The sequence below is a fragment of the Hemicordylus capensis genome, chromosome 4 (genome assembly GCF_027244095.1).
Source record: "Hemicordylus capensis ecotype Gifberg chromosome 4, rHemCap1.1.pri, whole genome shotgun sequence".
NCBI classification, from domain to species: Eukaryota; Metazoa; Chordata; class Lepidosauria; order Squamata; family Cordylidae; genus Hemicordylus; species Hemicordylus capensis.
Genome location: NC_069660.1, coordinates 72,439,606 through 72,453,275, shown reverse-complemented (window position 1 = coordinate 72,453,275; position 13,670 = coordinate 72,439,606). Strand labels below are relative to the sequence as shown.

General features: G+C 46.7%; 1 protein-coding gene across 6 annotated transcripts in view; it reads left to right on the top strand.

Annotated features, from left to right (window-relative positions):
- FOXP4 (forkhead box P4) overlaps window positions 1–13,670 on the top strand; it is a 222,889-nt gene that overhangs the window by 121,509 nt on the left and 87,710 nt on the right. The window lies entirely within an intron of this gene.

Genomic DNA, 13,670 nt, shown 5'->3' with positions numbered 1-13,670 from the left:
TGCTGTGCCACCCCAATTCTCCCTTCCCTGTCCTTTCTATAGAGTTTGTATCTAGGAATAACAGTGTCCCACTGGTTCTCACCATTAAACCAGGTTGTTGATATGCCCACTATATCTATGTTTTCATTAGTAATGAAGCACTCCAGCTTGCCCAGCTTGTTCTGAGACTTCTGGCATTGGTATATAGACATCTATATGCCAAGTCTCTGACCTGATGTTGGCGTGTAGTGTCTCCCTTATTGTTTGACCTTTTTGACCATGTGTTTCCTTCTGCTCTATTCCTGGTTCTGCTCTGTCCCCTTCTGGTTTATCCGAAATGTTTTCACCCTCACACCTTAGGCGATTTTGCTTGCTGAACCAGATACCACCCAGTTCCTGTTGTCAATCCTCCAGGCATCATTTTAAAAGCAGTTCTGCGACCTTTTTGAATTTAAGCACCAGCAGTCTGATTCCATCTTGGTTCAAGTGGATTCCATCCCTTCTGTACAAACTTCACTTGCCCCAAAATGTATCCTAGTGCCTAACAGATTTAAACCCCTTCTCCAAGCACCACAATCTCATCCACGCAGCGAGACCCCTCAGCTCTGCCTGTCTCGCTGGCCCTGCGCATGGAACAGGTAACACTTCAGAGAATGCTACCCTGGGGGTCCTTGCTACCTAGCAGCCTAAATTCATCTTCCAGGCCTACCTGACTGCATTTCCCAACATCGCTGGTGCCAACATGCACCACAACAGCTGATTCCTCCTCACCACTGCCTAACAGCCTATATAAACCCACCGTGACATCTGCAACCTTTGCACCAGGCAGACAAGTCACCATGTGCTCTACACACAAGTTACAAATCCATGTCTCTGTGCCCCTAATGATTAAATCGCCCACTACTAGGAGGCCCCCACCCCGCAGAGGAGTATCCTCTGTGCAAGAGGATATGGGCACATCACCCAAAGAAGGGGTCACTTCTAAAGGAGCTTTTACCTCTTCCTCAGCCTGATGGCCTCATTCCTTGAGACCTTCATTCTCCATGATAGCAGAGGAGCTGTCCACTTGGGAGTGGGATGCCTCTATCACATCCCTGAGAGTCTCACCCACACACCTCTCTGCTTCTCCAGGTCAACCTCCTTGGCTTTGAAGGAATGAACTTGTTCCCTGAGAGCCAGGAGCTCTTTGCACCGAGCATACATCCAGAACCTCTTCCCCCAGGCAGACAGTCATACATTAAACACTCTGTGCAATACACTGGGAAGCACCACCTCCCCTGCTGGCATTCTAGCTTCATAACTGGTTTGATTTGCTATTTAGAATATATAAAGCTTTTTCACTTGAAGCTACATATTGGGGGCGCTTGTCAGCTGAATAAAGGTTCTAATCTCTGGTCTCCAAGAAAATTACTAAAGTGGGTAGTGCTCACCCAGTCACGGAGCCAGCCGAATGGCAGCCTGGGTCTGGCCCTGTTCCAGTTATGCCCTGTGTGCGTGATGTCACACACACAGGGGCATGGCTCAGGCTCCAGGGGCCCCCCGAGCAAACTCCCCCTCCCATGCCTGGGCTCCCAAGAGCCCTGAGTGAACTCTCTGCTTGTTGTTTCAGGAAGCACTTGCTGCCTGACAGCACATATTTCCCTTTCTCATTCTCCAGAGAGGGAGAGAAAGGGAAATATGTCCTATCAGGCAGCCAGGGATGCCTGAAATGACAAGCTGAGAGATTGCTCAGAGCTCTCGGGAGCGTGTGTGTGTGTGTGTGTGTGTGTGTGTGTGTGTGTGTGTTCATGCGGGGCTCCTCTGGATCCCGAGCCATGCCCCCCATGGGCTTTGGCAGCCCTTTTCATTGGTGGCCCGGGTTATTTGAACCCATTCACAATGGTGGCTCTGCCCCTGTGCTCACCTTCTGCTCGTGCTGCATGTCTCCCTGCTGTACTGCTGCAAGTTCCCCGCCAATCTCCTGCTATACTCCTGCAAAACCCCTTCGATATCTTTTTGCAAACCCCTGTTCTCAAATCTTCCCTGGTGCGCCTCAACTTCAGAAGAGCTCCTTCCAAACTGAGCGAAACTCAGGAATGTGGCCCCTCCCACAAGCTATGAGACTCACCTGCAGCTAATCCTCACCACTAGCTCTCAAGCTCTCAAACACAACTGAAACTGGATCCAATATTGGATCCAAGGTTATTGGATCCAGTAGGATTCCAAGAAGCCTTAGGAGGATTTTGAGGTGGCTCTGTCAAATATTGTGTTGATATTCTGGTGCAAACATGGAACAACAAACTCACTAGAGCAGTTGACACAATCACTCCTAAGTGTCCTCTCTGACCTGCTTCAAAATTAGCGCTATGGTATTTGGAAGAATTACGGAAGCTGAAGCAGCAAGGTAGACAAGTATAATGCAAGTGGAGAAAGACTGCAAATCCGATAGATTACAACACAGAGCATATTTGAAGATCTACCACCTACCACCTGTACTCTTGATCTTTGCCCAACTTGGCTTATTTCATCGGCCAACAGTACTATCAGAGAGGGTCTGGTAAATATTTTAAATGCTTCTCTGAGGGAGGGCAGGATGTCCCCTTGCCTTAAAGAGGCTATCATTAGACCATATTGAAAGAAATTTGCACTTTATCTCTCAGAATTAGCCAATCATAGACCTGTCTCCAATCTTCCATGGTTGTGCAAGGTGACTGAGAGGTTGTTGGCCTTTCAGCTCCAGGCAGTCTTGGAGGAAAGAGATTATCCAGACCCATTTCAGACTGGCTTGTGGGTGGGCTATGGAGTTGAGACTGCCTTGGTTGGCCTGATGGATGATCACTCATTGGCAGAGGAAGTGTGATTCTGTAGATGCTTTTTGATTCCTCAGCAGCTTTCAATACCATCAACCATGGTATCCTAAGGGAGCTGTGATTGGCTGGCACTGTTTTACAGTGGTTCCATTCCTATCTCTCTGGCAGATTACAGGTGATGTCATTGCAGACTGTTGTTCTGCAAAGCAAGAGTTAGTGTATGAAGTTCCACAAGGCTCCGTACTATCTTCAAAGTTTTTTAAGATCTACATGAAATCTCTGGGAGAGATCATAAGAACATAGGAAGCTGTCTTATACCGAATCATCAGGAGATTTGGTGCAGGGTGTTATCAATATGCTGATGAGACCCAAATCTGTTTCTCCATATCAACTTCATCAGGTAATGCATAACTTCCCTAAATGTCTGGAGGCAGTAATGGGCTGAGTGAGGGATAACAAACTGAAATTGAATCAAAATAAAACAGCGGTATTGACTGTGGGGTGCCAAAACCCTAGAGATGGTTTAGAACTGCCTGTTCTAGATGGAGTTATACTTCCCCAAAAGAACAATTGCTTACGTTGGGAGTGCTCCTGGATCCAAAATTCTCTCTGGTTTCTCAGGTTGAGGCAGCCACATTTGGAGTATTGCATACAGTTCTGGTCACCGTATGTGAAGAAGGATATTGTAGAACAGGAAAAGGTGCAGAAGAGGGCTATCAAGATGATTAGGAGCCTGGAACACCTTCCTTCTGAGGCAAGGCTACAGCATCTGGGGCTCTTTACTTTGGAAAAGAGGTGACTACAGGGAGACATGATAGAGGTGCATACAGTTATGCATGGAATAGAGAGAGTGGACAGAGAACTTTTTCTCCCTCTCTCACAACACTAGAACCAGGGGTCATCCCACAAAACTGAAGGTTGGGAAATTTAGGACCGACAAAAGGAAGTATTTTTTTCCACACAGCACATTCTTAATCTATGGAATTCTCTGCAGTGGTATGTGGTGATGACCACTAGCTTGGATGCCTTTAAAAGGGGCTTAGACAAATTCATGGAGGACAGATCTATCCATGGCTACTAGTCTGGTGGCTATAGGCCACCTCCAGCCTAAGAGGCAAGATGCCTCTAAATGCCAGTTGCAGGGAGGGGAGCAACAGGAGAGGGGGCATGCCCTCACCTCTTGTCTGCAGGCTCTTTTTAGGCATCTGGTGGGCCACTGTGTGAAACAGGATGCTGGACTAGATGGGCCTTGGGGCTTATCCAGCAGAGTTGTTCTTATGTAACCTTCTCAGGTGGACCAACCTAATAGGTCCTTCCCTCCTGCAGAGGTGGGTTGTGGCTACAAATCCTTCCTTAACCAGATGTGGTCCATCCATGATGATGGGGAAACGGGAGTCCCACAGAACACCACCCTGATCAGAATAAAATATCAAATCGAGCATGTGATCGGCATCATGCATAGGCCCCAAGGCCGCTTAGGATAGGCCAATAGTTATCATGGCCCCTATGAACTCCTGAGCCGCTCCAGAAAACCTAATCCCAAAGTGAACAATGTTGAAGTCCCTCACTACCAAGAGTCTGGGTGACTCCGGTGCCAACTCTGCTACCAGTTCCATCAGCTCAGTTACAGACTGTGTTGGGCATAGGGGTGATTGTACACCAACAGATGTCCAAGTCTATCCTTGGTGCCTAGGCTTAGGTACACATATGCAATATAGGCCAATTACTTGACAGGGTTCTTATTAATTGAGATGGTATTCTTGTAGATCACAGCCATACCACCTCCTTGCCCACATCCTCTCACTTGCTTCACCATTCAGTATCCTACTGGGAGCAGACCGGAACACTATTTTGGACCGATCTGACATTACAAAATAGCAAGGTGAAATTATGTGGGTGAGTGGCACTGCTCTCCAAAGTCAAAGAGCTGGCAGGCCAGGTGGAAGGAGAAACGGCCATTAGGTTTCTAGTTTTATTTCCATCTGGCTTCTCCCCCACCCCACCCCACTCCACCCTTCTGGCTTGGGAGAGGGACTTGGGATGTGGTTGGGATTTTATCAATCCTCCCTTCTCACTGCTACTGCAGCTGGACCAAATTTGTCTGATAGGGTGAATGAGAGGCACACCTGTTGGACTGGCTAAACCTTTGGCCCTATATCAAGGTGGGCAGTGCTTGGGGACAGCTTCCAGCAGGCAGCTGCCGAAGCAAGCCGGCTTTTGTGGGTTGGACTGAGGGCTGGGGCAGATCTTATTCTATCTGTTTCCTAAAGGAGAGACTCCTTTTGACCACGATGTTACTGTTCTCAAACAATTATATATGTGACACTTGGTGCAATACACTGAATAGCTCCTATATCTCTGCTGACTTTCTGCCTTTATAATGTGTGTGAGAGTGTATGGATATAAATGTGACTTGTTCCCTTGGAAAGTTAAGGGCTTTGTTGTTGTTTTTTTGTCATGCTCATAGAGCTGTGCTTCCTCACAAGTGAGCTATAAATTTTAATACCTTTGCCTTGCTCTCTTCTCCCCTCCCCATACAACCCCAAATAATACAGGACCTCTGGTTGTAGTACACAACATATACAGGTTGAATGTTTTATGAAAAATAGGAGTGAGTATTAGTATGTTTCGCAGAATATAGGAAATACCTAGATCGGGCGGCAGCGATATAGGAAGGTACTCAAAGGTATCATCTCATACTGCGTGGGGGAGGCAATGGTAAGCCATTTATGTATTCTACCAAAGAAATCCACATGGCTCTGTGGTCACCAGGAGTCGACATTGACTTGAGGGCACATCTTTACTTTTCTAGATATCTTACATGGGGTTATAATGTAGGACTAACTCAAAAATTGTGCATATGTGTAGTGGGCATTTGTATATATCTATTATACTACATATGTACTAAACCAGTGCTTCCCAACCTGGGTTCCTCCAGATGTTGCTGAACTACAAAGTCCATCATACCCAGCCACAATAAATTGGAGCTGGGAATGATGGAAGTTGTAGTTCAGCAACATTTGAAGGAACCCAGGTTGGGAAGCACTGTACTAGACTCAAGCAGGGATTCTCATCTAGAAATACATGAAGCTTCTCTGGGGGTAAGTGAAGCCATGCCATTGTTTCCCGGTCAGAGAACTTCTCATGAGCAAAGGTGATGAGTCCTTTCCAGTAGGGGAAGGGGAGAGGGGGGAAGAGTGCCAGACAGCATTCCTCCCTCTTTCCCTTCCTCATGAATGGCTGACTAGATGTTCAGGCTCAGCTCACACCTCCCTCTTCCCTCAGCCTTACTAATAAGTTAGCAGCTAAGGAAATGCTGGCTGATGCTCAACTACAGTCAGGGGTGTCGTGGAGGGGGATGCACAGGGACGGAGCACTGGTACTTCTTGGCTTCTCTGGCTGTCGGGGTGGGCATGGCCATGGGGGCTGTCATGGAGAGTGCCTGCATTTCTGAATTTGCAGCTGTGTCACTGACTTCAGTGCTTCCCTTCCTGCTGAGCCTGTCAGTTGGGCTTGGAGAGGGAGCTATGAGCCTGAGTACTAACCTAGCCAGCCCAGGGGTGTAGCAAGGTTGGAGTGGGCCTGGAGACAAGATTTTAAAATGGGCCCCTCACTGCTGGACTAACAAAGGAGACTTTCAACCATGCAATGGGATCCTATGTATGTTTTCTCATAAATCCTAATAAATTCAGTACAATTTGCTTCCAGAGAAGTGTGTAAAGAATTTCAGCCTCAGGCAGCAAATCTAACCACGTTTAGCTGAAAGTACATTTCACTGAAACCTAAGGGACTTTGTAATTTTTTGTCACAAAACAAGCCACTTATAGGACTTTATGATGGTTTTTTAATTTTAAAAGTATTTAAAAAAATTTTTTAAAAAAAATATTTAAAAAATAATTTGTCCAATCCACTTCATATACATATTTCTCCCACATCTCTCTGCTCAAAACCAAAGCGCTATGCCCAGTCATTCCAAGTGATCGAAAGGCAGGGGCTGAAAAGGGGTGGTTGTTTTTTTAATGAAGGGAAAGGGCAGATTCTTCCATATCGGGGTGGAACTACTTTTTTAAAAAATAGGGTTTTTTTAATTAAAAAAATATATTTTAAACCAGCAAATTCCTCAATCTCTGAATTAAATATTCAGAGTCATTTCAATCTGCCCTACATCCTCCCTCCCCTTATATTAAAGCTCTATGGCAAACAATCCCTAAATATGGGGGTGGGGATGGGGGTGGGGAATAACCACAAAAAGGAAATCACATCCTACCTCCATTACTAAGCCTGAGGAGTCAAAAGCTGGGCAGAGCTGTGGTGGGCAAGGGCAGCCAGCACAGGCCACCCTGCCTCCCTCCTTCCTTCCTGCCTGCCTGCCGGCACTCGAGCTCAGGCTTCAGGGAGACCTGCACGGAAGCTCCTCTGGAAGCCCCGCCAAACAGCTGAGAGGTAGAGACTGAAGGGACTGCAGCCGCTGGCAGGCTGCTTCACTCCCCTGGCCAGAACTAGCAGGAGAGGGGACCAGCAGGCAAGGCAAGGGGGACTAGCTAAGGGGCCTTGGGAGACGCTCCAGGCCCTGTGGGCCTGGAGACATTTGTCTCCCCTTGCCAAATGGTACTTACACCCCTGAGCCAGCCAGTAAGAAGAAGAGGCAGGTGGGGGGAAGGCCAGGGTATACTGTGGAAACCTGAGCAAAATTTTGCTATAGATGTCACAATTCTTGGCTGCTTGCATATTATTTTGCACCTACTCATGAGTAATGTACTCTGTAGGTGAGCCAATGACCATAGTAGACTCATGGTGTGTGTGTGTGTGTGTGTGTGTGTGTGTGTGTGTGTGTGTAGTACTGAACTGAAGCTGTTGAAAACCCCCAAACTAGAGCAAGGTATATGAAACCAGAGGTAGCTTAGAACGAGCAGTTGGTTGCCCACACTTATCCTTCGTTGCATTAACTGCGGCTGTCATTCTTGCATCTGCTGCAGCTTGCTCACTTCACTCGAGTCATTTCAAAATGGTGATAATTGTTTTACCTTTGCACAGAAGATGTACAAAACAAAATGTAATATTTCAAACTGGCTTCAAACCAGAATATGAGCAGCAGCAGTGTTCTGCATTCCAGTCATGTTCGTTGAGTCATGTGACACTTCCCTCCTGTGCTCCTCAAAGACATATTGAAATATTGGGTGTGGAATCAGCTCTACCTTGAGGGTATAACAACATCTTTGAGTATGGGGGTAATTTACCCAGATCCAAGCAGTAGGGGATTTCATCTAGCAAGGCTATTCTGCTGATGGCCATACAGTGCTATGCATTAATAAATCTCACCCTGATGTAGAAAGAGCATTCCCTTACGGGCACCAAGAGGTTTGTTCCCCTTCACCCACGATGCTCCTTCAGCACTGCAGTGTTCTTGTCCCAAGAATCTGTGCCACCAAATTTTGCTGCTGCTGCTTCTTTTTTTGGTAAATCTCAGATAACTTCACTGAGTCTGGTGAACTAGGCTCTCACCAGGAAAGATGCTTTTCTTTTAATAAGAGAATTATTTTCTTCCCAGAGACTAGCTGTCCCTTTTATGCACCACCTCTAACACTGGAATGGCGGGATTCCAGCTAAGGCATCTTGTAAAAACATCCCTGAGAGATTCTGTTCTCCAGTCAGATGCATTGTCAAAGCTTTCTTAGGAGGCCAGTGCTGTTAGTAAGCAGTTTTGTGGAATGGCAACAGGCCAGCAAGTGAGTCATTGCCTGCCTTAGCTCACTGTCTGCCAGATGCCAGTTCGCGCGCACACTCCCCCCTCCCACCACACACCACTTTTGGAGAGAGAACTTCAGTCTCTCTGTCTACAAGTACAATGCTTCTGTTATTGGAAGTTTAATCCCAGTAACAGAGAGTGAAGAAGATTCTGCAGTTATTGTGAAAGTCAAGAAACAGGCTGTGGACATGTAGTCATTTGTTGCATACACTTCCCTGGTAATTCATTCATTTGCACTTAACTTCATGTTAACATTGGCCATTAATTCAGTCTTGTTGGATTTTTTTAGTGTGCTGGGTGTTATCTTCAATCCAAACTCTGAACCATAATTAAACAAGAATAGCTTTGGGGGTTTTGTCATCTACCTAAAGGCTAATGTGGCAAATCTAAACTTCCCATCTGTTTAACAGAAGTTACATCTATCTATATATTTAATTCTCTTGGGACCATCCGTGCCCAGGAGTTGGCGGCAGAACTCTCACGACACGCTGCGAGAGTTCCAAAGTGAGGACTGAGGAGGAGAGGGGGAGGAAAGTGCTGGCGGGCGGAGGAGGGGGGAGAGAAAGGTCTCTGCCGCGGGTGGGGGGAGAGAAAGGTGGTGGCGGGCAGTGGGTGTGGGGAGAGAAAAGCTGCTGCAGCGGCAGGCGGACGGGGGAGAGGAAAAACGGTGGCGTGGCCCTGTCTTGGCTGCCTGCCGTGGGGGGAAGAATGGGAGGGGAGGAGGGCTGGAGAGCACCAGGACGGAGGGAAGGGGAAGAGAGGAGAGACTGGGGCAGGAAGAAGGGGGAGGGGGAAACAGCCAGCCTCCAAGCGCCGCACAGATGCTCTGTGCGGGGTTGGCTAGTAAACTCAATCTTTCTCTTGCTGATGCAGATTAGATTGGTATTGCTGTGGCTGTGTGAGTCGTCATAGGAAGCTAGCTGCCTTATACCATGTCAGACCATCGGTCCATCTAGCTCACTGCCAGTCTACACAGACTGGCAGTGGCTTCTCCAAGGTTGCAGGCAGGAGACTCTCTCAGCGCTATCTTGGAGATACCAGGGAGGGAACTTGGAACCTTCTGCATGCAAATGCTCTTCCCAGAGCAGCCCCATCCCTGAGGGGAATATCTTACAGTGCGCACACGTCTTCCATTCAAATGCAAACCAGGGCAGACCCTGCTTACCAAAGGGGGGAATTGATGCTTGCTACCACAAGATCAGATTTATTTATTTTTATTTTATTTTTATTTTTACATTTATATCCCGCTCTTCCTCCAAGGAGCCCAGAGCGGTATACTACATACTTGAGTTTCACTTTCACAACAACCCTGTGAAGAAGGTTAGGCTGAGGGAGAAGTGACTGGCCCAGATCTCCTCCCATAAACACAAGGGGTGGATTCAGACCAACAAGTGAGGCAGGAACTCCACCATAGGTGAGACTTTGGGTTGGGGACCACTCCACTAGGGAAAGCCCCCCCAGCTCACCTGTAGGATGAGCCAGGGAGTCATTTGGGGCCGTTTGATTTGCCTAAAAACACACCAGCATATTGACACCAACTGTCACTACTTCCAAAAAATAACCCAAAGGCACATCAGCTGTATATACGAAGCAATGCAGCTATGTGTCTCCTTCCACTCAGGTGTACTTTCCTAAACTATGAAGTTGATTAGGGGGTCCTGGGCAGTCAGTGATCAGTATCTCATTTCCACACACAAGGCTGTGGTATATACAACCTGCCTGGTGCTTGGAGGCAAAAGAAGAGACCCAGCATACAAATCCACAAGCCACTTGTCCTTCCACAGCCCTGCTAATACCCTCCAAGGATTAGGGGTGTGCATGGAACCGGTTGGCCCGGTTCGGTTCGAGTCTGAACTGGACTCGAACTTGACTGGCCAAGTTCTTTTCCACATAACCATGAGCACACACACCCCACCCTGCGGTTTGGTCCAGTCTGGCGGGGTTCACAATTTTTTTAAAAAAATTTAAAAACCTTTTAGCCCCTTCAGGGGGCTTTGTCTAGGCTGCAGGGTGTTTGTGTGTCCGCAAAGGTTCCCCCTTCCCCCGCTGGCCTCCATCATCACCACCGTGGCCCATCTGGCTGCTTTTTCTGACCCGTCTGGGCCTCCGTTTCTTGGTGTGTCGGCCATTTTGGACTCTGTTGCACGTGCACAAATTGATTGATTGGTTGGTTGTTAAATCTATATACTACCTTTCATTAAAAACAATCCCAAGGCGGTTAATCCCATTATTTCATAAATTTCATTAATCCCAACCTCAAATGTCCTCTGCGAGGCCTGGCATTGCCCAAGGCCTTGCAGAGGCCATCTGTGCATGCGTGGCGGCATCCAAAATGGCCACCACACCAAGAAACGGAGGCCCAAACGGGCCAGAAAAAGCGGCCAGTGGGGCCGCAGTGGTGATGATGGAGGCTGGCGGGGGGAAGGGAAACCTTTGTGGACCCCCCTGTGGCTTAGATGAAACCCCCCAAAGGGAGTCTTCACACACACACACACACACACACACACACACACACACACACTGCTGAGTGTTGGGTGCCAATTATCCAATACTACAATTACCCAACTGTGGATGCGCGGAACCACAGATGGCGAATCTGAAGATAGCAAGGTTTGCTTGTAAATCCTAAAAAAAAATCAAAAATAAATAAATCACTAATGCGCGAGGGGGTTCGATTTCAGTCCGCACAGAACTTGGGGTGGGGGTTCGGTTTGACCTCAAGCCATCAGCAAGGGGAGTATTCTCCTGACAGATTTTCCCATCAAAATTGGGCTCTACTGCTTCCACTACTCTTTTGGTATACCACACTGCCTGCTATAGCTGTAGACCAAGGCTGCACAACTTCAACCCTCCCATCATCCCCAGCCACAGTGACTAGTAGTCAGGGATGATGGGAGCTGTGGCCCAACTTCTGCATTAGGGTTGAAGTCGTGCAGCCCTGCTTTAGGCATTACTACTTAAGGCCCTTTTTAGGGGGAATAGACTACTCAGTTGCTATTTTTTGCAGTCAACAATAATACTTGCTTCTCTTAGTGCACCTGATGGTCCCTTTGGCAACCTTAGATTTGCAATTAGCCGAATGTGCAAGTAGACTCAAAGCCCCCAAGAAATGAGTTGAAGCCATATATTTTCTTTGTTTGGCTTAATATTGTCCCTCTGCTCTGCCAGCTTCCAGCTTATTTAGCTTCATTCACATTACTAGAAGATAGAAGCAGGAGAAATGGATGGTTATAGCAGTTACAGCTAGGGATGTGCAAACAGGTTTGACTGTTTGGAGTCGAGCCGAACCATCTCTTGTTCGGTCTGACCCCAGACCGAACACCCCCCGACTGTTCACAGGGTTCGTGGACTTAAATATATATTTACTCCCTTCAGGGAAGTTGTTGGAGGTACGGCGGGGGGGGGGGGCGGTCCATGGAGGCTCCCCACTGGCCTCCCTTCATGCCTATACTGGTCATTTGGCTGGCTCTTTGGCCAATTCGGGCCTTCCGCTTCTGGCGTAGCAGCCATTTTGGAGGCTGGTATAGGCATGAAGGGAGGCCAACGTTATAGGCATGAAGGGAGGCCAGCTGGGGGAGGGGGAACCTCTGTGGACACACACACCCCCGCCGCCTCCAACAACTCCCCCAAAGGGAGTAAGTTAATTTTTTTTAAAAAAAATTAATAATAATAATAATAATAATAATAATAATGTTTGTGAATGCCCCCAAACTGAAATGGGGGGTTCGAGGGGGTGCCGGACTGAACTGGCCCAGTCCGGAATGGGTCTGGACTCGAATTGAACCGGACCAGCCATTCCATGCACACCCCCAGTTACAGCTATCTCATGTTTTGAAGGCTGTACATATGTGTTGGCACTGAGGGACCGCTTTAGCAGATTTTAAGTCTGGATTGCTTGCATTATCATAGAATCTTGTTAGCATGCTTTTGTTTTTTTCAGTTTTGCTCTTCCAGACTCTGTATGTTGGATGGTCATAGGAAATTACTCAGGAAGCTAGCTTCCCATTCTTGATCGAGCCAATTCACAGATTACCATTCAACTTGATAACCAAGCACATTATAAAAACTGTGTTGTTGGGAAGGGTGCTTCACTTGCTTAAGATGAATTGTAAACCTGCAGAGCAGTTAATCCACCTCTTTCTTAATCTCTTGACAATAGGTATACCCCTCTAGGAGAGCAGACAGAACATTTCCTTGGGATTTTCTGCAACAAATGAGACCTATACCTAACCATTTCAAAGATCCCACTGACTTTCATCCACCACTTGCTTCTTTGAATGTCTTTGTGACAACCAATATCAACCATATTAATGACCTTCAAAATCCCTACTTCGCTGTATAAGGCAAACATAAGTTCATGCAGCTTAGCACAGTTAGCTTTCTGAGCAGAAAGGGAAGTTCTAAATTCCTAGCTTCTTTCTAAGCTTCCCAGATAGAGGCCTGGTTCACACAGTTCTAATTCTAATCTAGGTTTAAAGTATGATTGTGTGAACCCACGTGCAAGGTAGTATATGGCCCAAGATAAATCTGAGATTCTTACCTTAGTGTGGGTTCACAAAATCACACTGTCAGTAACCCACATTAAATCTAGATTCAAATGATTGTGTGAACCAGGCTAGAATTTTGCATCTTTTGTTGTGCTGATAGCCACCATGCATGTTTGTCTTTTTGGTTTTGTGGGGCTTATGAATTAAATCATCTTTCAAGTACTTCTATCTCATGTTGTGCAAGACATGTGTACGCTGTGGGAACTTTATAGTGAGGACTAACCTGAGTGAAAATATGGGGATGATGCAGAAAGGAGACAACTCATCTAATGCAAAATAGGTTTGAGGCGGTATATAAATGTTAGATTAAAAAAAAAATACTATACATTTATTGAATGACAAGCAAAATATAAATTCTCATTTGGGGAATTAGTAGAATGGGTTTATAATCGTAATGCCAGCAAACCAGATTAACATGGGAAATTTCAAGAGACTAAACTCGCTTGCATGTATAATGTAGAGAAGTACACTCATTGAAATGAATGGAAACACCATAGCATTCTTAAATATGTGGTTCCTAGTGAACCCTTGGTGTTAAACTAGCTGCTTGCTTATTTGTTTGTTTGTTTTAAAAATATATTTCTATACCGCCCAAAATGCAAGTTCTCT